General features: G+C 35.4%; 1 long non-coding RNA gene and 1 pseudogene across 3 annotated transcripts; both read right to left on the bottom strand.

Moving 5' to 3' along the window:
• Window positions 1-928: 928 nt before the first annotated feature.
• LOC141707348 (uncharacterized) lies at window positions 929-2214 on the bottom strand (annotated as a pseudogene).
• A 2553-nt stretch (window positions 2215-4767) lies between these two features.
• LOC141667355 (uncharacterized) lies at window positions 4768-18901 on the bottom strand. Of its 3 annotated transcripts, none has more exons than XR_012552597.1 (6): window positions 18335-18901; window positions 17683-18194; window positions 16654-16879; window positions 16376-16520; window positions 16123-16294; window positions 4768-5390 (listed from the first exon to the last, which is right to left on the bottom strand). It is a non-coding gene; the product is annotated as an uncharacterized LOC141667355 (long non-coding RNA). The 3 variants fall into 3 exon arrangements; XR_012552603.1 differs by having other exon boundaries at window positions 16123-16249; XR_012552596.1 differs by having other exon boundaries at window positions 4769-5390; window positions 16218-16294; window positions 18335-18900.
• Between the last annotated feature and the right edge of the window lie 8563 nt (window positions 18902-27464).

Here is a 27464-nt window from a genome sequence, read left to right as displayed (position 1 = left end):
TCTATATCGTGAGTGTTGCTTCTCAACATATCGCGACTATCCGGATAATATGAATTCACTGCTTAGAATACCAAGAACCTGTCAGTGACTAGTTACCGTACAATGAACTCCTTCTACCCTTACAATATCCCGATTAAATACAAGGCATGGATCTCGTGTCAGGCCTATCAAATTTAATCATATGATTTCTTATTCATAATTCAAAGTTCATATTAATGCAAATTAGAAACTCCTTTCTAATTTCATACACTCTGGCCAGAGATTTCAGAACTCGCATACTAAGAATAACATAGGATATTCTCTTCCTATACTGGAAGGGGTAGATCCTATATTGACGTTACCTATCTTTATACACAAATCCCTATGCCCAGAATAGACCTAATGGATGTCCTTGAGACTAAGGACTAAACCAAAGCACAGTTCATTATATATAAGACAACTTTAACGATCTCAAGTCTAAGGACACTTGTACAACTATCACTCAGTGAATAACTATTGACACGTGAGTAATCTCCATTAGTTGTTCAACTTTATCGAGTCATGTTCAGTGAACTTATTCCCTAATAAGCACCTACATACTAGCTATAGTGTCACCACACAAATGCCTATGAGAACAGACATCCTCTTGAAGGGAGCAAGCATAGTATGTACCAATCTTTGCGGATCCACTAACATCCGATTAGTTATCCTATGATCAGGAACTGTTTAAGTCTAGAGTTATCATCTTCTAGATCTCACTATTATAATCTCATTATTATTCTAGAAGCTTTACTCTAAACTATGGAGCATCTTATTTAAAACACTTTAAATAGATCAAGCCCATAATATAACCAAAACAAGTCTTTTATTAATTTCAATGAAATCAAATAGGAATACAAGAAAGTTCTTCCTAAGTCATCATACATGATTGGATTTAGGACAAACACTTTCAATTATGGAACTGGAAGATATGTTCAACCAAGTCATTTTGTAGCTGGCGATGTGCTCGTTTATCACGCATTTTTATAGTCTTCTGAATATACGTTTCATACTGAACTGGAATTTCTTCGCCTAAATTTGGTTGCGATAAGCCATTTGTTGCATCATCATAAGTTGGTAGGGGACAAAATTGAGTGGTGTATGTGTCCCTTTCATCTTCAACATTCATATTATGTATTATGATACATGCCCTCATAATTCTCCCAAGATCTGTTTTATCCCAAAAATGTGTGGGACCACGTACAATTGGGAAACGGGACCGTAGCACACCAAACGCTCGTTCGACGTCTTTTCGCTGACTTTCTTAATATTTTGAAAATAATTTTCTTTTTTCACCTTGCGGACGTGGTATAGTTTTAACAAATTTTGCCCATTCAGGATATATTCCATCAGTTAAGTAGTAGCCCATATTATAATTATTTCCATTGATAGTATAATTGACCTCGGGAGCCCGACCTTCTAGCACTTCATCGAATACGGGTGACCGATCTAAAATATTTAAGTCATTATTTGATCCTGCCACTACAAAAAATGCGTGTCATATCCATAAATCAGATGAGGCAACCGCTTCCCATAAAATTGTTGCAACTCCTTTGTGACCGCTCATGAACATCCCCTTCCATGCTTTTGGACAATTTTTCCATTATCAGTGCATGCAATCAATACTACCCATCATACCAGGAAAGCCACGAGCCTCGCCCATCTGTAATAGACGTTCGACATCATTAGAGTTCGGCTTTCACAAGTATTCACCCTCAAATATCATGATGACATTAGAGACAAACTTTTTTAAGCATTCAACCGCAGTAGTCTCTCCGATACGAACATAGTCATCAACAGCGTCAGTTGACACGCCATACGCCAACATACGCATTGCCGCAGGGCATTTTTGTAAAGGTGATAAACTTTTCTTCCCACTGCATCGACCCTTTGTTGAAAGTAGGGATCAACATTAAGAAGAACATCGACAATACGGAGAAAAATATGTCTTTCCATACGAAATCTTCGTCGAAATATTTGCTCAGCATATACTGGATTCAGTGAAAAGTAATCATTCATCAGACGCCTATGACCCGCTTCACGGTCTCTAAATATACTTTTTCTAGGCCTGGATCTTGAGCTCTGTCCATGCCTTTCATGATAAAGTTCCAGAATACGATCATCTTCATTATTATCGTAGCAGAACTCATCAATGAATTCTTTAGTTAGAGTTTCTAGTGTGGGTGCTTCATCCATATGAAAGTAAGGATTTTGATTCATATGAAAGTGAACTAAATGAATCAAGAAACGTAGTTTACATAGAAGGTAAAAAGGAATATATTCCAGGATAGACACTAGCTTCCAACGACTACATTACAAAGAAATAAAGACAAACACAAGCCTCCAACGACTAGATTACAAAGAAATAAAGACAAAAACAAGCCTCTAACGGCTAGATTACAAAAGAAAAATAAAAACTAATACTAATTTCTTGCCATAATCTTCTCAAGCATTTTTGAATGAGCCTTCCGTTGAGCATCAGTCATTTTGGTAGTATCAGCCAAAATGACTTGTAAATCCATCTCACTTTGTTTTGCCTCAATCTCTTTTTGTCGAGTCTCAAGTTCTAGCTGTCTAGTTTCATTTAATTCTTGCATCAAGTTCAACTTTCGGCATGCATTAGCGCGTAACTCCTCGTACTCTTCATCTGCTTCTACTGTTCTTACCTTCCCTTTTCCCCTCCTTTTAGCTGCCTTTGTACCTTGAGGGCGAACCGGAGATTCAACAACATTCTCATTTGTTGGTGTATCATTATTTTCCGATGATGAGTAATTTTCGTAATTACTTAATTTAGTTCTTTTCGAACTTTCAGTACTTAAAGGAGTTCTCCACTTAGGATGTCTACGGAGCTCAAACCAGTGTTTGTCAAAGTTAGACTTCTTTTTGTATATAGTTAAATGATATGCTTGAGCTTGGTCAGATATAGTAACCAAATTTGAACCGCCCCCGACTAGCTTGACTGCCATTTCATAACACGCTCCAAATTTTGGAGCACCTTCGTTTATCCGGCTCCACCGTTTTTTCATCGCCACAACTCCTCTCTTGATAACACCGGGATTATCTTCTTCACAATATTGATGAATTCGTTCCCAAAATGCTTTAGCTTTTTGATCCGTACCAACTAATGGATCAATTGACACATTTAACCATGCACTTATTAAGAGTTGATCTTCAACCCACTTCCACTGACCAGTATTTTCTCGAACATCTTCACTTTCTTCACAACCATCATTTAAATCAATAAAATTCGGGTTATTAAAGGCCGGAACTTGCAAACATGGAGAATTTTGACTATCGGGGGTTATTTGTTGGGTTTTAAATTGTGGATTTGAAAACGGAGGAAATGGAAATTGGTACGGGGAATTTTGAGAACATGAAAATGGAAATTGAGAATTATGAGAAAATGGAAAATGGTATTGAGAATTCGGATTTTGAGAATTAAAACTAAAATTTTGTGGGTTTGAGAAATAGGAATTTGGATATGGATATGGAAATTGGGGGATTGAATGTTGAGAATTTGAAGGTGGAGGATTGTTGGAATTGTTTGGATTCATCTTTTTCTAAAAAAAAATTAAAATAATTTTAAGGATGTAAAGATTATGAATAAGGTACTAGAATTGAGTATTTATAGAAGAAAAATATTATGACCGTTTGTAAGTTAACGTTACAAAAATATGTACATTATGTTAACGTTATAATAACGTTAGAAATCAAAAAAGATCAAAACATAAAAAACAGGAGGGGAGGTCAGCAGCATGCATGTTTATCTTTTATATACATTAAAATAGTAAAAGTGAATGAAGTGGGACGGTCCCAGGAGGGTGGGACTGTCCAGGTCCTATACAATGCAAATCTAGTGGTGGAGTCTCATTTTACGTGTCCCAATGAGCAAAATGGGACTGCAGTGTAGATGGTCTAAGCATATAGTATAAACTGATTATGCATTTTACCTCGAGTACCGTGTCAAAAACTAGACCCTCACACATGGTATTGGTCCAAAAACATATAAAGTTTTCAAAAATTTTCGAGTCCGGCGCTAAGATTTGTAATCATGTTAATAAATTTCATCCGAATCCAGGTAACAAAGTATGGATTTAATTTGTAGCAAGGTCAATCTGCACCTCGAACTCCCATGCTGTTGTAAATGATTATTGACCCATCGACCCTACTATAATACAAAGTGAGGCATTTATAAGTTATAACAAAACCTTAGAAGTTGGGATTCCTCAAATTTAGTTTCTCCGGTACCCCCACCCCAAGTGCCTTTAAAGTATCTTAATTCTACGTCAAATTAGTAAAACCAAACTACAACCAATTAGCCAGTAGACCACCAATCAGTCTTCTCTGCCAACATACAAGTAGTCCTCACGAGGGGTGATAACATCGGACACGGCTCTAACACGACACAAATTACACATTTTATGAGAAAGAAACCCAAATTAACACAATTACAAACTAAAATGACTTGTTTATTAAGATTTCAGTCCATCTAAAGAATGCAACAAAAAACAAAATTTTCACCTCAATAAATTTCAGAAAACCCCAAAATTAACTTCTTCTTTTTTTGCCAGGACCCCCAAAATTAACTTGGTTACATACAACGTACGAATACGGCCGGAACCCAAGAATTGCCACCTCTACCTCACACTCCTCTCAGATTCCACAAGACTCATCAGACTAAAACAACCCCAAAATACAAACAAAACCACCCTTCTTACAAGCCAACCAAGGTTTATTTCCCAATTGTGTTATGGATTAACATGTATGAAAGCAGTAGACGCGACAATATTTTTAAATAACAAAAATCGTCAACAAAAGCTATATACGACAACAAGACATAGTAAAAGATTCAGAGCAACATTAACATAGAAATTGAGATTTATTTACTACGCCACAACAGATGAGGAATTTAAAAAGCATAAAACATATCCAAAGACACGATTACTACAATTGAACTCCACCTCTGCAATTCTCGAACATTCTGATCAAAAGAGATGAGGAATTAATTAGTAAAAAGGAAGAGTCTAATTTTACAGCTTTAAATACCGGGGAGTCGAGCTTTCAGGTATAAACAACCACCACGGAGGATCATCAAAGTTTGGACGGGTTGAGCTTGTGCACCCATAGCACCACCAAGGCACATCATTTACGGTTTCTGAATCATTGATTAGCATTCGAGCTTGTAGACTCAAAAGACAGGTAGATATCATGTTTCCAAGAAACATAAGAAAATAGCCAAAATATCTTACTTCTGGTTTGCATTTTTGGAGTATAGGATAGCAAAGTATGTCCAAGATCATCACAGAACAAAGTAGAAAGACGTGCACAAGCCACCTGCGGGCAATCTGATGCTTATTCCATGACATAACAGGCTGCACAAAAGCAAATTATATAAAGAAAATTTAAAATAAAAAGATATAGCCTTGCTGCAATAATCATAGAGCTGTAAAGAACAGAATCAAATGGCCTAATGAAAGAGCTTCTATTAAAATAATAAAAGCAAAAATTTGCAATCTGCAACCAAGAGCCCTATTCAGGAACGTTTTTGAAACTAGATTCTGTAACTTGGTACGATATTCATTTTTTGAAAAGCGCGATTCATATTTTTAATTGTAATTCAGTTCAAGCATGAAGCAGCAATTGAGAAGAGTTCAACCAAAACAAGTAGACATAGTAATTAGGCCATAGAGCTTAAAGATATGCATGTCAGGTAAATAAACGGGAAAAATGACCTAACGTTAACATCCACCTGGAACAATTACTTTAGATAATCATCAGGAAGAAAGGTATCAAAATGAAGTACCAATATTTCTTCAAAAGCATGACCAAATAGCTTGAAGAATCGGTACTCCTTTACAAGGATACTCAAAGAAATAATCAAGACCTTCTTTCTGATGTTAATTTTATTGGGCCATTTCAAACTGGATACTTGGGCATAAAATAGGCATTCAAAACACTGTAGAGTTCGTTAATATTTTTTAATGTGGTCAAGCTACGATCCTGTAAACTACGATCCTGAAAAGATCATCAAGATTTTTTAATGTGGTGAAGCTTATTTATGGTTATGTGTATTGAGAAACAAAATTTTGAAGCTACAATCTCGGATGCACTTTGCTTCATAGACAATATTTTGTTAGTTGTTATGTTGAAAACGAAAAGAACATGGCAGCTTTATAAAAATCTCAACAGTAGCACGAACAGTCAAAAGGGTATCTTGAAACTCCATAAATCTATGCACTGCAGAAAGGTACAAATCAGTTGAGAGAAATCATTTACAAGTGATGAATGCAAGCAGTCTATAATAATGGCCTGAACTGGGATGGGAAGCAAGGAGGTGTCAAATAATGACTGTGTGCCACAGGGCTGTAAGTAGGCTTGCAGCAGGTGGAGCTGAGCACCTATGAAAATGGCAGTATAGCACAATGTAGATTGGACAATGTAATGAAAATTTGATATGAACTATGATATAAGTTTGAGGTATGGATGATTTGATTTTGGTGTTTCGGGTAGCCCATAGGAATGGCACACTCTCGGTGCAGAGCTCTTGGAAATTCTGATGGACTCCTGTCCGCCAACAATGTCTACTCCCTCAAATCTATGGAGCTTAAGAATGAGGCATTGTACGACATTTATTACGGGACCTTGAAGCAATTAGCACTTTAAGTTTTGAATCTGTAAAACGAAGGTAGCGAAATGTTGCTTGCTTGAGATTTCAAGGACAGCTATACTCAGATCCGGGGAATCAAGATGTTAATGCATAAATACAAAACTATACTAATTTAGGTACCTAGCAACATAAGATCATCAATTTTTCCCAATAGAAATTATAACTACATAAACATATTTACAGAGAATGTAAACCCCAGGGCCATAAAATAAATCAAACTATCGAGGCTTAGTTCAGATTTGTCCGAATCCATATGTACACTTTCAGCCCATAAAGTTTAAGCCAAAATTTCACAAAACTTAGATGTTGTTGGAGGACACGAAATCGGAGGTTGCTCAAATAGTAGAGCGTAATTCATATGAATGTGGCTATTTTTCGGGGATTAGGGATTATAAAAAATAGGGTGGCTGGACTTGGGAAGTGTCTCGATTTGTCTCGTTATATCGGATCCCTTTGCCAAGATGCTTGCGTACCAATTTTTATTGGATCAAGTCTACGCAGTTCTGTGAAAATCGGGCTTAACCCTAAGAGACTTTAGGAATAAGTTTCGTTAATGTGTTTGATTACCGATTTTATTTGATTTAATCTTGGCGTTGTGATATCTTTCTTGATTTGAAAGATATCGTTTTGAAATATTTTTCGTAATTAATTGATTGTGATTGATTCTTCCTCGTTTCAGGGAGAGGATATTTGTGGGCAATAATTAATTAATTATTAATCAGAAATAATAATTAATAACATTAGAAATTCGGACTATGCCAAATTATGGCATAACAACTAGCCCACAGTTCTTCAGTGTAGCTTGCTGCATTGGAGAACTAAACATTCTTCAAGCTTTCAAATTTCTTGAGTCGCTGAAAAAAACTGAAAATAAGAGATCAACAAATTATATGCAGCACTATAGTGCTAATAATCCGTATGCGAGTGAGATTATGACATCATGCGAGAACCAATGTAGGATATATTTTTTTTCAAGTTTTCAAAAGTGCGAGTATAGGTAATATCTTTTTGAAATCCATTGCGGTCTTTATTGTCAAGTTAGGACCTTGGCGTTTTGTATATAGCCCGAATTGGCATACACACTGTTCAAGTGTCGTTGACTCCTCGTAAGGATATCTTCGTCAAGTCTTAGAGCCCCCAATTTGGTTAATGGGGCCTTCAATAAAGTAAAGTATCCTAGGCTCCCCTTTTGAGAGTTGGAGCTTTTAATATTGTAGATTTTACCCTTGTTCTCCTAAGGGAGTAGGGCATTCGAAAATATAAGTTTGTTCCTATATTCTCTTGAGAGGAGATCATGGTTTTTTACAATCTAGAGGGTCGCTGACTTCTTTACTTAAGTGTATAGCGTTGTAGGAATTATAGTTTGTCCAGGCTACCCTACTTGACAATTTCAGTTCGCAAGTTTGAAAATATTTTTACATATACGTATTATCGCAACGTTATATGAAAAATATTATTTTGAACGTAATCCAAACGCAATAATAAATATGTCATTTTAAGAAATGTCGCGATATTTACTTTCTTCAAAATAATGTTTTTTGTAAAAAACTTTTATCAAACTTATGCATCTCGCATAGATATTTATTTTTTTTAGAAAGATGCATCTCGTACGATCTTCTGAATATTCACACTTTTCAAAATAAATATCTCGTACGATATTTTCGAAAATATAAGCATCGTCCGAGATTAGATTTCCGCAATTATTTTACAAGCATTATAATTTGATTGATCGATTGGTTCGACTTGTTTTGACATTACCAGTTTCTACAGCCACTGTCGAAAGGTCTTTGTCGGCTATGAAACTTATTAAAACTGCTCTACGCAATAAAATGGAGGAGGAGTTCTTGGCAGATTCTATGATGATTTATATTGAGCGAGAACTTGTTGAAGATATAGACACAGATTCAATAATAGATGAGTTTTATTCTATGAAAAATCGAAGGCTGCAACTCAAATGATATGTAAGATTTCTTAAAATTCAATCTGGTCCCAAGTATCAGTTCTATGAGTCTGATTGTCTAATTCTAAGATTTCTGCAGTTTTAGTTCTATGATTCTGATTGTCATCCTATTTTTTGCAGGTATATAACACCTGATGTTCACTGCTGGTTGTGGATGTTGATTTGCTGGTCTAAGATTGCTGATTTGTGGCGCTGCAGCCTGAAATTAGTAAGTATTGTTTTTTATATTATGGTCAACAATTTTTTTATTAGCCAAGGTAGGATAATTTTCCTGCCTCCGCCCCTGCCAATAGCTAATCTACTCTTTTATTACAAAACTGATAACATCTTGCCATCTTCAAGCGTTAACTTGTACTTACATATAAACACACATGTATATAAATAAGCTATAATGGTATTATGTGTGCACCATATAGCTGCTAGCGCAATTGTTCTTAAATGTGTTGAACAACATAATTGTGTTATAAATTAGTGAAGTTCTATCTTAAGAATAATATAGTTTCAGGATGTAATCTAGTACTTTGATATTTCATGAGTTGCGTCTATCATTATGGACGACTCAGTCTCACATATATAATGTGTGAAAACAATCTGCGATTAATACAAATAATCAAACAAGTGTGTGCGTGAGTAAACGAAATCAAACGGAGGAAGAAAAGATATAAACAGAAGAGAGATCCTCGAGTCCAGTTGAAACTGTCTCCTTAAAGCTATTTCGCCTCTCACCGTATGTGCGAGTCGATAGCCTCCCAGGATAAAACGAGGTAGCGGCGGCGTTACGGATAACGAGCACCTTCAGCGAGCTTGAACGGGCACGAAACTATCACCGAGAGAGAGAGATTTGTGTTTAGAGGCGAATATGTTTTTGGTGTGTCTAACCCTAACGCCTTAGAGGTGTTTATATAGGTGTAGATAGACTTGTGCGCTACTCTTTTCCATAATTAAATATCATTAATTATGGAATCGGTGTAATACTTGCAAGCTACTCTATTCCATAAATAATCTGAAACAGAATCAGATTAAATATATCAAGACATACACCATATCAATTAATCTGAAACAAAATCAAATTAATTTATGCCATAATATTTGAGCCAAATTCTAATGGAAATAATAATTTCCATTATTAAGAGAATATCATCATATCTCACACATCTTTTAGTCATAATGCTCAAAAATATGACTTACCAATATGGGACTTATACCCATATTTTCCAACAATCCCCCACATGGGTGAGATTGGTGATCTTAGTAGCACACACCAGACAGACAGACAGACAGACAGACAGACACAGAGTTTGACTTGGTGATAGTTTCTTCGATCAGATATAGCATACGATAGGTAGAGAATGCTCCTTGAACCTTCGCTCGAGTAAGCATACCGACTTTACTGGTAGACAGTAGACGTGCTTGTCCTTGAACTGTTCGACCGTTTATGTAAACGATGATATACTTATCACTATATCGTTTCTGACTCGTTCAGCTCTCATGAGTATGTCCATTTTGGCCATGGAACATCGTCCTGGTTCTGCAGAAGTTTCTAAAGAATTGTGCCTCGCAATTCTCCTTTGAAGCGGCCCCACTTCTCTTCCACATAGGTGATCTTTATCTTATAGAGTAACCCGCGTTTACTCAACTGAATTCCATGCGTTCACTCCTGAGCTCCATGTATTCATCAAAGATCATTAAAGGCTCAAAGCTTAACCTCGTACCTTACGGGTCTCACTGTTTCCTCATCATAGGAACAGGCCAGGGGTTACCCCCACAATGATTTGGTCATCATGATTTAGTTGTCCCATTGAACCAAGTTCTTGGGATCTCCAGTCAGCAATGGTTGGGTGTCCACCATGATGCCGTTAAGCAATAGGCTTAAGGCCCATCCCTCTCGATGATTTCTCAACCACTTCTCTTGATAACCCTTTGGTTAGTGGATCCGCGATATTATCCTTTGACGGTATATAGTCAATAGTGATAATTCCGGTTGAGATCAATTGTCTAATGGAACTGTGTCGTCGTCGTATATGACGAGACTTTCCATTATACATCGTGCTCTGTGCTCTGCCAATAGCGGATTGACTATCACAGTGAATCCCTATTGCAGTTACAGGCTTTGGCCATCTTGGAATATCCTCCAGAAACTGACGTAGATATTCAGCCTCTTCGGCGCATTTATCTAGTGCCACAAACTCAGCTTCCATCGTGGAATGAGTTATCACCGTTTGTTTTGAGGATTTCCATGATATTTCCGCTCTAGCTAATGTAAACACATAGCCACTCGTAGACTTAAGTGCTTTCTTGCTAGATATCCAATTTGCGTCAGTATATCCTTCTAATACTGCTGGGTATCTGCCATAGTGCAGTCCATAGTCTCGAGTTCCCCTCAAGTACCTTAGTACCCTTATAATCGCTTTGCAGTGATCAGCTCCCGGATTACTCGTAAACCTACTCAACTTGCTAATTGAGTATGCAATGTCTGGTCTTGTACAACTCATGAGGTACATCAGACTACCAATTATCCTCGAGTATTCCAATTGGGAAACAGCTACACCTTTGTTCTTGGATAGGTGCAAAGTCATATCCACATGTGTCCTAGCTTTCTCAAAGTCATCCTTAAGAAACTTCTCAAGGATCTTGTCACATAATGTGGTTGACTTAATGCGAGACCCTCTGATGTTCTAGAAATTTGAATTCCCAGAATTACATTTGCTAGTCCCATATCTTTCATGTCGAACCTTGATTTCAACATGTCCTTTGTAGATTTGATAACTTTATCATTGCTTCCAGCAATAAGTAGATCATCTACATATAGTGTCATCATGACATAACCATTGTCATTCTCCTTGACATAATTGTTCTCGTTATCCTTGTAATAGGCACAGCTATCACATTCATTGATTTTGAAACCATTGACCAGCACGACCTCATCAAATTTTTCATGCCATTTCATAGGCGCTTGTTTCAAACCATACAATGATTTCACCAATCTACACACTTTCCTTTCTTGTCCTGGGACAACAAACCCTTCAGGTTGTTCCATATAGATTTCTTCATCTATGTCTCCATTTAGGAAAGCTGTTTTCACATCCATTTGATGTACAGTTAGATTACGCATTGCAGCAATAGCAAACATCATCCTTATGGACGTTATTCTCGTTACAGGAGAATATGTATCAAAGTAATCAAGGCCTTTTTGTTGCTTGTATCCTTTAATTACAAGTCTGGCCTTATACTTATCAATAGTGCCATCAGTTTTCAACTTCTTCTTGAAAACCCACTTGCTACCTAATGGTTTGCAACTAGTTGGCAAGTCCACTAATTCCCAAGTATGATTTTGCATAATTGAATCAACTTCATTCTTGATGGCCTCTTTCCACATAGGCCCATCAGGTGAGGTAACCGCCTCCTTATAAGTTTTTGGGTCACCTTCTTCGAGCAAATAGGTCATAAAATCAGACCCATAGGATTTCTCCGTTCGTTGTCTTTTGCTCCTTCTCACTACCCCCACATTTTCGTCTTCACTTTCGTCACTCTCATTATCGTCATCTACAGACTCATGAGATCGTTTAGACGTCGTAGGTTGTTGGTTTCCTGGATTATAGGGAAACATCGTCTCAAAAAATGAGGCATTCCTTGATTCCATAATGGTATTCTTTTGAATATCAGGAATCTTGGATTCATGAACAAGAAACCGATATGCAGTGCTGTGTGGAGGATATCCGATGAAGACACAATCCACAGTCTTAGGACCTATCTTCACCTTCTTCGGTGTAGGGATCAGCACCTTTGCAAGGCACCCCCACACTTTCAGGTGTTGGTAACTTGGTTTCTTTTTCTTCCACATTTCATAAGGACTTACATCCTTATTCTTGCGCATCGTAATATTTAAAATATTATTTGCGCTTAAGATGGCTTCTCCCCACATCGATTGTGGGAGCCCAGAGCTTAACAACATCGCATTCATCATCTCTTTCAGAGTGCGATTCTTCCTTTCAGCCACACCATTTGACTGAGGGGAGTATGGTGCAGTGACCTCATGGATTATACCATGTTGTGAACAGGAATTCTCCAAACGGTTCAACATATTCACCTCCACGATCACTTCGTATCGTTTTGATTTTCTCAGTTTGTTGTGTCTCAACTTCTTCCTTATAGATTTTAAATTTATCTATAGCTTCGTCTTTGCTTTTCAACAAATATACATAGCAGTATTTTGTACAATCATCAATGAATGTAATAAAATACTTGTTTCCTCCTTTTGTTGGAGCGAATTTTAAATCACATATGTCGCTATGTATTAGGTCTAGCACTTTGGTGTTCCTTTCCACACGTTTAAATGATGATCTCGTTAATTTTGCCTCAACACAAGTCTCACACTTATGTTTTGGATCGATAGTAAGTTTAGGTATGTATTCTTTTGCACTTAAACGTCGTAAAGTGTCATAATTTACATGTCCTAATCTAGCATGCCATAAATTAGGAGACTCAAGCAAGTAAGCAGAAGAATTCTTCATTTCATTATCGTCCTTAACGGACATTACATTGAGCTTAAAAAGCCCATCAGTTAAATAACCCTTGCCTACAAACATACCACTCTTAGACAAAATAACTTTATCTGACTCTATTACAATGCGAAAGCCATGCTTATTCAACAGAGAACCAGACACAAGGTTCTTGCGAATATCAGGCACATAAAGTACATTCTTCAAAGTCAGATTCTTCCCAGAGGTCATCTTCAGGATCACCGTGCCTTCACCCTCAATGGTAGAAGTTGCTGAATTCCCCATGTAGAGCTTCTCACCAGCATCGGAAGCTTTGAGGCTAGAGAAAACCGCCTTGTCTGAGCAAACATGCCTAGTAGCACCAGTATCAATCCACCATTCACGTGGATTAGAACCGACCAGGTTCACTTCAGAGACCGTAGCACAGAGGTCTATGTCACCCATCTCCTTGGAGATATTCTCTACCATGTTTGCTTCTTTCTTCTTGTTGGGCTTCTTGGGCTTCTTGCAGTCAGAAGACCTATGACCAACTTTATCACAGTTGTAGCACTTCCCTTGAAATTTCGACTTCAAAATCCCTCCCTTGGGTGCCAGCTTTGCCCCTTTACCAGAATTAGCCTTCTTGGGCTTGGAGCTTTGAGCATGCTCCACCATGTTTGCCTTCTCAGTGGCAACGTTAACTTTCTTCTCGGACCCTCTGTTGTCTTCTTCAATACGAAGTCTAACAATAAGATCCTCCATAGACATCTCCTTTCGCTTGTGCTTAAGGTAGTTCTTGAAATCTTTCCATCCAGGTGGAAGCTTTTCAATAACAGCAGCAACTTGGAAAGACTCACTTATGACCATTCCCTCAGCATGAATGTCATGAATGATCACCTGCAGTTCCTGCACCTGACTGACCACAGTCTTAGAGTCTGCCATCTTATAATCAAGAAAGCGGCCAACAATCCACTTCTTTGCCCCAGCATCCTCGGTTTTATACTTATGGTCAAGTGACTCCCATAAGACCTTAGCTGTTGGCTTCGCGCTGTATACGTTATACAACGAGTCAGACAAACAATTTAACACATAGTTCCGACAGATGTAGTCGGAGTGCTTCCAAGCATCAGCAGCATACACAGTCTGCATGTTACTCTCAGCAGTGAGCAACGGTGGTTCTTCCTTAAGGAAGCGATCCATATGCAACGTGGTCAGATAAAAGTGCATCTTTTGTTGCCAACGTTTGAAGTTCGTTCCGTTGAACTTCTCAGGTTTTTCAGCATGTGCAGCAGGCACAGTTGGCATAACAGGTGCAGCAGGCACCACGGGTGGAACAGATGGTACGTGCGTCTGTACTACAGGTGTATGCACACCAGTAGGCACCGCAGGTATGATCGGAGGAGTGAATCCTGCCGATATCTGTCCAAGAGGAACACTAAACTGTCCAATGACAGTGTGTCCCACAGGCACATGTCCCGAAGGCACATGTCCAACAGGCGTTTGACCCCCATCAGATCGTACGATCCGTGCGTTAGGGTTAATCGGCTGCTGGTGAACCCCATCAGATCCAGTGATCTGTGCGTTGGGATCAGCCGTCATGTTCATCGAATCGTTCACAGTTTGGTTCTCCATCGATCTGTTACTCAACAAAACAAGCAGATACAGATGTATCAGTCACATATGTATATAAAAAAAATAGCTTTAAGATTGTGAAAACAATCTGCGATTAATACAAATAATCAAACAAGTGTGTGCGTGAGTAAACGAAATCAAACGGAGGAAGAAAAGATATAAACAGAAGAGAGATCCTCGAGTCCAGTTGAAACTGTCTCCTTAAAGCTATTTCGCCTCCCACCGTATGTGCGAGTCGATAGCCTCCCAGGATAAAACGAGGTAGCGGCGGCGTTACGGATAACGAGCACCTTCAGCGAGTTTGAACGGACACGAAACTATCACCGAGAGAGAGATTTGTGTTTAGAGGCGAATATGTTTTTGGTGTGTCTAACCCTAACGCCTTAGAGGTGTTTATATAGGTGTAGATAGACTTGTGCGCTACTCTTTTCCATAATTAAATATCATTAATTATGGAATCGGTGTAATACTTGCAAGCTACTCTATTCCATAAATAATCTGAAACAGAATCAGATTAAATATATCAAGACATACACCATATCAATTAATCTGAAACAAAATCAAATTAATTTATGCCATAATATTTGAGCCAAATTCTAATGAAAATAATAATTTCCATTATTAAGAGAATATCATCGTATCTCACACATCTTTTAGTCATAATGCTCAAAAATATGATTTACCAATATGGGACTTATACCCATATTTTCCAACAATCCCCCACATGGGTGAGATTGGTGATCTTAGTAGCACACACCAGACAGACAGACAGACAGACAGACACGGAGTTTGACTTGGTGATAGTTTCTTCGATCAGATATAGCATACGATAGGTAGAGAATGCTCCTTGATAAAATCTGTTCATCCATTCCCAAGGCAAATTATCCTCTCCACCTTGTCCTTCATTCATGTTTCCCAATTTCCAACCTCTGCTGAAGATTGGGATAGCTCTGATCAGAGTTCCTCAGGGGCTCAGTTCTTGTCCTGTAATTAGGCCCCTCAGATCATGGATTAAACTCTGCATCATCTGGCTTTGAGGACTATTTTCGTTGTTCCGATTATCATATAAATGTGTTTATTATGGGCTAGGGTCCACGACCACGCCTCTGCATATTTCCAAGATTTAGCCAATTTCTTTATTAATAAACAGAGATCCACAATTCCGAACACTGTAATCTTCCTTTGTTCCAGGTCTTAACTGTATAAACTTCTAAATACACAACAAATTTGAAAAAAAACAACAATTGCAAATTTGCTCTATACATATAACAACAACTATTTATTCTGATCAATAATGAATTCTTTAGTAGCAAATACTCTAAATATAAGTGATTTGCTAGGCACAACAAGTACTTTTATTTACTTACCCGCACAATATGGTTATTTTACGTTTTTGGCAGCATTACTCCAAAAAAGTTGATAGAAGTATGTAGTTCTCCATAGAAGGTTAGGGAATTGGTACCTTCAATCTTCTTTAAGGAGTTTCTTCACTTTCTGTTTGCAACCAAGACAATGAATATTTACCTTAAGAACATGTGTCTGTCACCACAAACATCAAGTAAATGGAAGCAGAATCAATATGATTTTTGCGACATTTGTTATCTATAAAATCCAAATTACCTTAATTTTTAGAACATTGACATCCAACTCATTCATGGACATGTTCGATATTGCTTATTTCCGTTAACATATTGAACCATTATCATGTTATTTTTATTCTAAATTTAGTCCTCTTTTTTCCAGCAAGACCTCATTCTTCATATCCCTGTCGTGAAAAAATGGAAAAACCATATTATCTCCAAGTTCAGGGAATGTTGTCTTTCTCATAACCGATCCATCACGGTCAAAAGCAAGGAGTCCATTGTATTTACCATGAAAAATAAGATATATAAACTTGCCTGCATACGAGTCCCAATCAAAAGGATGATGCATCAACCAGGGGATAGCTTCTGCATAATCGTCACAAATGAACTCATTACGAATTTGGATCACTTCAAACTCATCATCTGTACTCTTCATCTTCATATACCTTTCTTTTAAGTCCCTCGACGAACCATCGAAATAAGACAAGAAATATTGACATAGGACTATAATTCTCTTGCCAACAAGCTGGAAAAATCGAACCTGTAGAGTTAAATGGACAAGCCAAAATAGAATTAGAAATGTTGGAAAACCTTATAAGATTCTGAGTGCCAGAGATATTTGTTTTCAAAATTGAGAAAAACGCTAAACTGCATATAAAATATAAATGTAAACTTCGCCCACTGTATCAATATTGGGTAGAGTTTCAACTAACTCTTTATTTTATTTTAGAGCTAATTACACTTTGTAATCCCCATCTTTCATTTAAAATCAAAACAGTATATCTATTTTGTAAAATACAGTTTGTAACCCCTAACTTTCAATATCAACTACAACATGCATCCCTTACGATTATAAAATTAAAATTGAGATGTTAATATTAATAACTAAAATTTTAAATTAATTAAAATATTTTATTTTAATGCATTTTTTACATGAAAAAAATTATAACTATTTTCTATTAGTAATACTCTAAATTAATCATAATACTAAATATTTAAAATATATGTTTATATATATAATCATAAAGTTTCTAAATATATCTATATTTTAAAATTTTAAAAATTATACTGAGTAATTAAATAATTGAAATTAATATTATTTTTATAATTTGAAATTCTAAATTTTAGTTTAATTAAAAATTATTATTTAAATATTTTTCTGAATTTCAATTCCACCACCCACAATATAAATATTTTTAATAAAATAATTAATGAGAAACTGTATTTTTGAAAGTAATTATATAGTTTTGTTATTTAATGAAAAATAGGTGTTACAAAATGCAATTAAAATGGAAAACTTTGAAAGGCAACAGGCAAGAGACGGAAAGATGCGAAAGAAGTCACCTGGGACCCATTTTTTTTGGTGAAGACGGAGTTCTGATCCCAGAGCATCTCTAGCTTCACTTTCTTTAACCTTTCAAGTTCTAAATTGACAATACTAGATGTAGTGAACGGGTATGCTAGAACCCCATACCTCGACAATATGTTAGCACCTAACGGTTCAATATATTTTCCTTGAGGTCCCAACAATGACCAGCCTTGCGTCTGGCTTCGGTCCTACCAGTTCTTGGGGATACTGAAAGATCCTCTGCAACTTCTTACTATAATTTGTATCCTGTAAATGGTAGTGCCAACCAAGGCATTGCCTGAAATGCTTCAATGAACGAATGCTCATCAGTGCCACCAAATTGATCCTCAAACCAGCCATGTGCATAAATAAGCACTATCTCAAAGTCTTCCACATTTTCAGACAACTCTTAATAAACTGTCTCAAGTTCCTCACTGAAATGTTGGTAATATATACATGGGCAAAAAAATAGGCCTACCACCTTATTATTAAGATTACGAATTGGTACCTACAAAAAATAAGTACAATAGCATCATTAATGGAACACATTGTTTATAACCTAAGTATATTAGAATGTGCATATAATGAAAAATATTTAATGATGAAGAAGTTGTCAAAGTCACCGACACAGTGTAATAGAATGTATACCTGGTCTCCTTTGTTGTTAATGAGATAATCATGTTCAGGAGAGACAAGGAGTTTTTCCAGGAAGGAGGCTCCATTCGGGCTATGTTATCTTCAGATTCAAGAAAATCTATTGTGTTGGTGGTAAAAGGATAAGCAGCAGCTCCGTACTTGAGAAACAAAGGTGTTGCATGAGATTGCAAAACCGCACCTCTGGGGTCAATAATAACTGAGAGAGGCATTTCCGAAATTTCGTAGGAGATAACAAAGATTGTTTGCAAGCGTTTCCTGGTTTGTAAATCTGACAACGGAATGGCAGGCCATGGCATCGTAGAAACCGTATCCAAAAAACATTGACGGAGAGTAGAGCCAATATGCTCAAAAATGTGACGATTAGTGTCATCCCTAACTATAATAAAGACGATCTCGAAACCAACCGGAGGCTGTAATTTGGGCGTAGATATCCAGCAAGTTTGTTAAAACAGTCCCGCAAGAGCCATAAGTATCTCCGAGTGACATAAAAAATAAGACGACGACCTTGCCAGATAGATCCTTGGCCTTTGACCTACAAAAAAACCGATTTTTTTTTTAAAGAATTTCACTTCTGTTCTGCCTATCAAAAAAAGTAAAATATTTTTATAAAATGTGTAATAATCGCCATAAACAAATTGAAACCAAAGAAAGTAATGACCTGTTTTGGAAAACTGAATTTCATTTGAAATTCTGGATTTGATCAAATAAGTTGTTTGAGAATTTGAATTTGGATTTCATTTGAAATTCAGGATATTCAAATATTAGTATAAATATTAGTATAAATATGAGAATTTGAAATGACAACTCAAATCCTGTCATTTCAAATCCCTCATTTGAAATGAAATCTAAATTTTCAAACGCCCTCTAATGTAATTTGTCACATAAATTACTTTAGTAAATGAAACATCTGTGATGGCTTTGATTAGGTCCGTAAGGATTGTGTTATTTTTTAGTTGTCTTGTTCTGTTCGTCTCTCTCTTTCTTTGATCTTCTTTTTTATCCTCCTATCACTGTCTAGTTGTTAGCAGCTGGATGACTGTTATAGACTAGTGGAACATGTGGAAGACAGGGAATGATAGTAACTAGGACTATAGGTGTAAAGGGAAAGGATAGAGGATAAGATCATCATGAGGCCAATGGTGTCTGAAGGGTAGGCCTCATTCCCTCTGTGCCCATAGGCCCGTTGACTTTTCAAGTGTTGTCTAAACGTAACATAATTGTGATATGAAAATAATGTTCCCTAGGTGTATAATAATATGCCATCAATCTGTATTTTCAATTCCTCGAATCCTAATAAATTAGTAATGTTAATACGATAAATTTTGTAAAAACATTAATTCATGATCATAATTTATAACCAAAATCAGATGTAATATTCAGGAAAAATCGTATAATTATTTTTATCAATAAATAATTATTATGTGATAACTACGTGAATTTTGGTGAATTATCTGATGATTGGTATTGATGTTTGGGTGTTTATATAAGATAAAATTAGTATATTTTAAATTTTAATTATCCAGAATAAAATATAGATAATTTTGATATTTTTCTGGTAATTACTGGATTGTTATATGATTTTGTAAGGATTTATAAAAGGGATAATTATTATTTTTAAGTAATTATAAAACTATTTTATTAAACTGGGAATTGTCCAACTTCAACCGTTTTTGCGTTTTTACAACCCGAAACTCTTCGAAAAACTCCTTCCTAACCTAATCTGATAATTCTGAACACTTTCAGTGTTTTGACTTTTTCGATCCGGGGTACGGTTTGACCCGTACGAATCCCGACGCAAAATTTTTGATATGATAATCATTTTTTTAAAGATTGATAAAACCCGTATTCTCGAAAGATGGGATATTTTTACTATATTTTTGTATAAAGTGTTTTATAAGAAGCTCGGTTTTGATAATTATCCAAATATGGTATCAAATTGTATCGTTTTTATAGTTACTTAGCGGCTAAGTAATATATTTTCGGATCCAATATAAAAGTGTAATTATGAATTTATAAATAAATAAAATATGTGTTATAATTCTGTCAGCGGAATGTTGTATTTATTATTAGCTGGGTGTGATTCTGTGATGTGCAAGGATTATTGTGTGATTAATTGTTGATTCGTATCAGTATATTTTCACTTTTAAAATTGATTGTATAGAGAATTTATTTTTATAAATATTGAGATTATCTATAAAATCATTTTATTGCTTTATAATTTTATTAATTATTTTTAGGGATTTATAAGTTTTTGAAATCAATATTTTTATCAATTATTTAACCCAAATGATTTTTCTGAATGTATTAAAATGTAAATTAAGTATTAAGTTTCAAAATGATTCTAAAATCATGAAATTTTTTATTTTATTAATTTTTGAATATTTCGAGAATTTTAGAATTATTTCGGGAATTTTCTGACTTTTATTCACCCGCGCGTTTGATCGTTAAATCGCTAAATGCGGGTCTAATGCGCATTTCAAATATGATTTAAAAATTTCAAAAATTTTATTTTTATTGGTTTTTAAGTGTTTCGGTAATTCTAAAATTATTTTGGCAACATTTGGAGGGTTATTCAGTCGCAAATTATTTGCTAAACTGCGAAACACGAGACATATATTCATTTGATACGTGTTGTTTTTCTTTTCATTTTCTCTGCTGTGTGGCTTGTATCAGGGAAAACGAAATTAATCAATTAAAAACATCAATCTCTACACTCTCGCCTCTCTCGGCTCTCTCCCTTCACTCTCTCCAATCTCTTCCGAATCTCTTCTCTCTCCCTCTCAACTCACGATCTCTGTCACTCTTTCACAGTCTCTCCATCTCCCTCTCCTTCCTTCTGTTTCACCGGATTCCGGTAAGTATGTCGGTTCTCCTCTTTTCCGGTTGTTGCTCTGTTGGTTTGCTACGGTTCTATGATGACTGATTATTGCTGATTATATATATACAGGGGTGTATGCATTGTGTCGGCCTTGTTTTTTTTTTATTCTTGGCGTTGCCGCCTCTCGAAAATTTCTGAGAGGTGTGGTGGCGCGTGCGATTATGTTGTTCGCGTGTGTTTCCTATTGCCTGTTACCTGTTGCCTCAATTTGATTTTGATAATAATTATTTGCATTTTTATTGTTCCTGAAGAAATCAAATTGATTGAATTCGTGAAAATAAAATATACTTTGTGCAGAAATTATTACGAAATCGGTAGAATTCGTGTCGGACACCCGAGTTTATTTGGGTACCCGCAAATTTTACCGCCGTCGGCGAGCCGATGGTAGACGATGATGATTGATTCTGAGTCCTATATTATAAATAAATAAAATTAGTTGTAGGATTAATTTTGAAATGAAAAATAGGATATTATTATTAAAAGTCATACCGGTGTTTGGGTTGCGAGTTGGGTTGATTGTTGTTGATGACGTCGATTATTTTTCGACGGGATAGTCCGTTAAACAGAGGACACGCTGCTCGATTTTCGGAAAATTAATTCTGAAAATACGGGAACGTAACCTGTAGACGATCCGGAATTAAGGGGTCATTTGTATATTACTCTATATTATGTAAAGATTGTTTAGTAACACCAAATCTTGACCCCGAATTTGTGATGTTACAAGTTGGCATTAGAGCCACAGGTTATTGGTCCCTGAAATAAGGATTGCTGAGAGTAAGATAGGAGTAACAGGCCATATAAGATAGGAAATACCCTAGGTCTACTCATTTTGAGTTCGAATTGTTTCTGAATTAGGATTAGTGGATCCGATATGGATTAGTATGATAAGATATTGTTAAGAGAAGTGTAAGGCGAATATATTGACGCTATATATGTATTGGGTTCTCAGATCTTATAGTTACGAAAAGTTGATAGGTCGACGGAGACTGGGTAAATTACCCTGTTTTCACGTGGATTTAAAGAAAAAAGGAGATTTATTGTTGTAGGAACTTCGTATAAGGAGAGATAGATGAGTTTGAGTATGATCCAACTTAGAATTGCGTAGTAGGACAAGCTCCAGGCTGAAGGTAACGAGTTGATTGAAGCTAACGAAGAGCCAACGTTGCAAGTTTAAAGGCACCACTGTGACGAGAAGCTTCTTATCACTTTTCGGGAGCTGCGCAAGGAATGACATTTACTACATTTGGTATATTCAAGACTAGCAAGATGATACGACCTTATCTATAGACCTAACATCAGATGGTATCAATTGGCTATGACCATAGCATCAGGGACGACGCCGAGAATATCAAAAATAGTACTAGATGTTATCATTAGAGTAAGATTATGAATAAGATAGTAGGCAACGGTAAATGAAGTTTTTATCGACTAATGAATGTGAAATGAACCTAAGGAGGAGTAAAAGATATATCAAGGTGAATGGACCCTTAGGTGATTGTTTCCTTAATTGGGTACCTTAGTGGTGGGATATGAGAATAACAAATAACTCATATAGTAATGACGACCAAATACGGGATTTTCAATTTTTTTAAAAAAAACGAGTTTTCGAAAAAGATTTTTTAACAAACTTTCAGAAGATCTTAGCATAAATTGAGTTTCAAAATTTAGTTGTCGAATTACTACTTAAGTTCTTGTTATTATAATTTGACAATGATCTAGAAGAATAATGAATCTAGACTCAGTATTGTTAGTTCAGAGGACCAAGTAGATCCACTATTATAGAGAAGTTTAAAGTTTTTCCGTGAAAGTTGAATATAAACCTTGTTTAATAATATCAATAATTGAATCAACATGTTAAATATTATTTACCCAAATCATTAAATTATTAAAATTTAACAAGATTCGTGATTCAAAAAGACAGAGGATGATTGAAGGAAATGGAAGAATCTTCCAGATGATTGGAGAAGAATAATATTCATATAGATGAAGTTGAGATGTTACGTGATAGATAATTATTCTACACAAAATAGATGAAGTCGGAAGCAATGACTATAAATTTCGTAAGGACACGATTATGATCGAATTATTAAAACATTTAATATGGAGGCATTTCCAAATGATATTCTGAAGTTATGATGAGACCTAAATTGTGAATCTGTTATTCGAATGATCCATGAAGGTATACTTATGTGAAGCGTGGATGGCGACCAACAATGTCATTCTTTTCTCTAATACGATTACATATATTCTTCTTGATTCTTGAATATGTATGAGCTTCTTTTATTAATAAATTATATAAGGCAAAAAGGAAATAAAATTTATTGTATTCCTTCCCAATTTATTTCTCTTCTAAAAATATTGCTTCCTTATTGAGACAAACAATGTTATGGTGTGACGCTTTGTCGGAATGATGAAGAGTCTGGTGGGACGCCACCTAATCATGTGATGTATGTCATATAGTATGAAAGACTGGTCATCTTGAGTACAAATATGGTTATCTCATTTATATCCAAATCATCCCTCATTCTTCCTTCTACAATTATGATTTATTGACTTACGGATTTTTCCAATTATTTTGTTGCATTGTTGTTCTTTACACAGCTTTTCAATCAAAATCATATACACAAACTCACTTCTTGCGTAAAGTCTATTCTTTGAAGATTTTAAACGGGGTGGAATAGTCCCGTGTAGCAGCTGGAATTACATGTCGAATATAGATATGATTGCAAGTCAATAAATGGTGGACATTTGCGTGTAAGGGAAAACTGATACATCGATAACGTGGTTGTTTCACAGATATCTAATCAGAGGGTTGTTCCGGTTACAGAAATTTCATCAGTACGTTAGATGACATTAACGTGATGCATTTCAAGTCAGGAGATTTTGACGTGAAATGAATAGTTAACGAACCGTAGTAAGTAAATTAATTATAAAATAAGTAAAGTTGGGTACATCATACAAAGAAAACGAATGTCGGGAGACAACCGAAGACTAAGGAATTCTTAAAAATGACTCAGATAAGCGATTAATACGTGAAACATCCTTCCATCATGAGAAGATACTTGTCATGAAGATTCATGATCGAAGAAATCTTAATTGCGAACAAATTTTGAGTGTGTTCTTCAAGGAATTGTTAGGTTCTCTAACTTAAGTAAATGAGTTATGCCGAATTTAACACTCATAAACGAGCCAGCGACAAAAGTTCTGTACGGGAACATAAGCGAAGATGAAGGAATGGTGATCCAAATGTGAAATCTTTTAAGAAGTAATGTTTTAAAATCAAATTGAATTTTCATCAGATTGTGATAATGTTGGTTGAGACCATGTATTAAGTAACAGAAGCTAAACAAGTCAACTAATGAAAATGAGTGTATATTGTCAAAGACAGGGGATTTGTGTAATTAGTTGAAGGATGCGGTATAATTCTTAAAAAGTAACTATATGGAAGTATCACTGATGAGAAATAAGATTAAAAGATATCCTTAAGACGGATTTATAAACAAACATAAGTAATATGAATTGATAATTAGAGCGATTGGATTTAAAAGATAAGTTAAAAGAATCGCGAAATAAAGTTTTTGAGAAATAACAAAGTAAATTTTAAGTTCATTAGTAATATTCTGTAATATCCTGAAAGAACTGAGAAAAGGTATGGTTATATTAATCATTGATGGTTTAAGACCTTAGTCCAATTAAAATATGTATGCTATGTCAGTTAGTAGTATATGTGGTGGTCAGCATAATATATTCCGAAATATGGTGAAATGATGAGTTAAATTTATGAAAGTTGATTGATATGATTGTGAATGCTTTGGTTTATTGGGGTGTCGGCTTGATTCCGACTGGTAGTCAATATTATAGGGGAAATGCTGCCCAAATTTTCGGAAAATACCCTACTTTAAAAAAAATAGAAAGTATACTTCCGTGTGTTATTGATATCTCTGTTGATACTCCAAATGATTGCGATCTCGGTTCTTGAAAAAGGTTATTATGATATAATTGGTCTTTGATTTCATTTAGCTATTCATCACTTGGTTTAATTGATCAATTAAAAGAGTTAATTGATTAACTTTACCAACTAATAGTCAGTTAAATGGAAATCGATTCCAATTAGATTAAGTCAAATTCTGACATGATTTTCAGATCTGAAATCAAAGCAATTAGGAATTTGGAGGAAGTAAAGACATTAGTAGAAATCATAATTTTAGTAGAATTAGCGCTATGTTACTGCAATCCTATGCGAGATTTTATCTAGATGAATATGCCCTTTTGCAATAAATAAGTAGAACAGAAAGTTATTGGTACATGCTAGTGAGAAGAACATTTTAAAGAACTGAAGGTTCAAGATAGAACAAAGAAATTTTATCATCTGTAATAGTGCTCCACGAAGGACGTGAGTGTATATCCATATAGAACGACGAGGTAATGGAAGTTACTATGAAATACTGGAAAACTCGCGAATACAAGTATCCGATGTATGACAGAGGCTGGCAACGTCGTGTCGATTATGTAGGAAAGAATATATATAACTTACACAAATCCCTAATAATTAGAAACATATCTCCAATTCGAGAGAGCTAAATATGAGATAAGGAATAGTGAGAGTTAATTAGAAGTAAAATTGTGTGATTAGTGATGATTTAAATAAGGCTAAAAAAATAGCTATCAATTGATGATTCTGTTAGAAAAAATTTAAATATTTACAAATAAAAAGCCTTCATTACAGTGTTAACCACAGAGATGGCTTATCTAATGATGAACAGATTAGTACTATCAGGAAGAAGAGATAACTTATGTTTAGAAGAGACAATAAATCACATGAATGGAGAACTAATTAAGAAAAGAAGTGGAATCAAAAGGATGATAAAGAAATTTTATAAAATGGTCCAGGATATAAGTAAGTTGTGAACGTCAGATGTGCCAGAACTGATGTAAGAACGAAGTAAAATGCCGATAATTGGAGATAGGAATTTCATTCTGAGAATGCGATTAAATAGGGAAGATTAAATGAAGATATGGGTGGGCATGGCATAAGAACGAAAATGGAAGGACATATAAGTAAATGTCAAATATATATCAAAAGAAAAAAAAAATCAAAACCAACATCAAAGGGTGAGCATGATATTGTAATGAATTCAAAATGAATATAGTCCGTTAAGGAGTAATATAGTAGAATCACTTGAGAACCAGAGACGAAGAAAGCGTTATTTGAATTATTAGGGATAGGTTAACCAAACCTGATTTTCCTTTTATTTCTAAATACTTTACCCGAGAAGTAAGTTCGATATTGCCTCAAGGAGATGGTGGTACGTTATCAGATTCAAGTATAGATTGTAATTAATCGATATTATTTGATTAATATGTTGGTAGAAGTGTGGGAAACACTATGAACCATGCTGAACCGAAATAAAATATACCATTCATGAATAAATAGGCACAAATAAGGCAGAAGTAAGAGATAGAGGTTGGTTAAATCTTGATAACTCGGGAAATTCAGGTTACTCCGAGAATATAATGCAAGACATAAAGATAGAAGATGACTTTCTGATAATGTAACGCGAAGGCAGGGGTAAGCATTATGGGTGGCTGAATGTCAGGAAAGAACATTATAATAAATTTTATATCGGGGCTCCCTAGAATCAAATAAATGATAATATAGGATATAGTATATGGGAAAGGTATCCAGATTAATATATTTTCTTTTAAATAATAAAAGATTCTCGCTCAATAAATATATTTGATAGCGATTAAAAAGAAATTAAGGTATAAAAATAAGTGGTGAGTTAAATGTAATTGTTGAGATTCTGTCTTTAATTTTAAATTCTGAAATTGATTTAGGAAATTTAGAAACTGAAGACGCCATGAGCTCAGTATATCATGCGCAGATGGATGAAAAGTATAAGAGATTGATTAAAGGGTCTCGAATACGATTGGAAATGATCACAGACAGGCTAATCGAACAAAGAGAGACATGGAAAATGAAATAGAACAACCAGTAAAAGTGGGAAGCATTCATGAGCACAAATTATTAAAAATTAGAAAGAAAATAAGATTAGTGTAAATTAAGTTAGTCCTTTGAGACAGTAAGATAGGTAGAAAAATTGTGAATCAATTGGCTTTGTTGCCACAAGTATAACGAGTTCATAAGACGTTTATATGTGTATAACCATGAAGAGTAATTTAGCTCCGTATGTATGAAATGGAGACTTGAGTCAGGTTGCATGAGCAACTGAGAGACTTTGA

The sequence above is a fragment of the Apium graveolens genome, chromosome 1 (assembly GCF_009905375.1).
Source record: "Apium graveolens cultivar Ventura chromosome 1, ASM990537v1, whole genome shotgun sequence".
In the NCBI taxonomy this organism is placed as follows: Eukaryota; Viridiplantae; Streptophyta; class Magnoliopsida; order Apiales; family Apiaceae; genus Apium; species Apium graveolens.
Note: the sequence above shows the minus strand (reverse complement) of the source record. Positions and strands in the feature narration are given on the sequence as shown.